Source organism: Triticum dicoccoides, chromosome 3B (assembly GCF_002162155.2).
Source record: "Triticum dicoccoides isolate Atlit2015 ecotype Zavitan chromosome 3B, WEW_v2.0, whole genome shotgun sequence".
NCBI lineage: Eukaryota > Viridiplantae > Streptophyta > Magnoliopsida > Poales > Poaceae > Triticum > Triticum dicoccoides.
In genome coordinates this window covers 143,871,897-143,873,673 of record NC_041385.1, presented here as the reverse complement: position 1 = coordinate 143,873,673, position 1,777 = coordinate 143,871,897, and positions in this window count along the sequence as shown.

Here is a 1,777-nt window from a genome sequence, read left to right as displayed (position 1 = left end):
GCGTAAAATATTCTTGTGTTTCTCAAAGTACGGAGCCACCAAGCTGGAATTGGTCAGTACAGTGTGGTGTGCTTCAGTCAGAGAATGGCCGTCCATACATATCGTTGATTTCCTTCCGATCGTGCCTTTTCCACTTAGTCTCCCCTCGTGCCGCGATCGAGGAAGACCAATCGGCTTAAGGTCAGGAACAAAGTCAACACAAAACTCAATTACCTCCTCATTTCCATAGCCCTTGGCGATGCTTCCTTCTGGCCTAGCACGGTTACGAACATATTTCTTTAATACTCCCATGAACCTCTTGAAGGGGAACATATTGTGTAGAAATACAGGACCGAGAATGAAAATCTCTTCGACTAGGTGAACCAAGAGGTGCGTCATAATATTGAAGAAGGATGGCGGGAACACCAACTCGAAACTGACAAGACATTGGATCACATCGTTCTGTAACCGTGGTAGATCTTCTGGATTGATTACCTTCTGAGAGATTGCATTGAGGAATGCACATAGCTTCACAATGGCTACTCGAACATTTTCCGGCAGGAGCCCCCTCAAAGCAATCGGAAGCAATTGCGTCATAATCACGTGGCAGTCGTGAGACTTCAGATTTTGGAACTTTTTCTCCGCCATGTTTATTTATCCCTTTATATTTGACGAGAATCCAGACGGGACCTTCATACTGCTCAGGCATTCAAAAAAGATGACCTTCTCTTCTTTGGTCAGAGCGTAGCTGGCACGACCTTGAAACCATTCCGGATGCCGGTCATCAGGGTCTTTCAAACGTTGCTGGTCCTGCCGTGCTTCCTTTGTATCATTTGTCTTCCCATACACGCCCAAGAAGCTTAGGAGGTTCACGCAAATATTCTTCGTAACGTGCATCACGTCGATTGCAGAGCGGACTTCTAGGACTTTCCAATATTCTAGCTCCCAGAATATAGATTTCTTCTTCCACATGGCTGCGTGCCCGTCAGCTCCCTTCGGAACTGATTGTCCGCCAGGACCCTTTCCAAAGATGACTTTCAAATCCTTGACCATATCAAATACCTCAGCACCAGTGCGTTCCGCAGGCTTCGGCCGGTGATCAGCCTTGCCGTTGTAATGCTTGCCTTTCTTTCTTACTGGATGAATTTTCGGAAGAAATCGACGATGCCCAAGGTACACGTTCTTCTTACAATTTGGCAAATGTACACTTTCAGTCTCATGTAAGCAGTGCGTGCATGCATTGTATCCCTTATTTGACAGTCCCGAAAGGTTACTAAGAGCAGGCCAATCGTTGATGGTTACGAAAAGCAACGCTCGTAGGTTAAATTCCTCTTTTTTGTGCTCATCCCACACATGGACACCAGGTCTGCCCCACAGCTGTAAAAGTTCATCAACTAATGGCCTTAGGTACACATCGATGTCATTGCCGGGTTGCTTCGGACCTTGGATGAGCACTGGCATCATAATGAACTTCCGCTTCATGCACAACCAAGGAGGAAGGTTGTAGATGCATAGAGTCACGGGCCAGGTGCTATGGCTGGAGCTCTGCTCGCCAAAAGGATTCATGCCATCTGTACTTAGACCAAATCTTATGTTCCTTGCGTCAGCTGCAAAATCTTTGAACTCTCTGTCGATCTTTCTCCATTGCGTTCCATCTGCGGTGTGTCTCAACTCCCCGTCCGACTTACGGTCCTCTTTGTGCCATCGCAACAACTTGGCATGCTCTTTGTTCCTGAACAGACGTTTCAACCGTGGTATTATAGGAGCATACCACATCACCTTGGCGGGAACCCTCTTC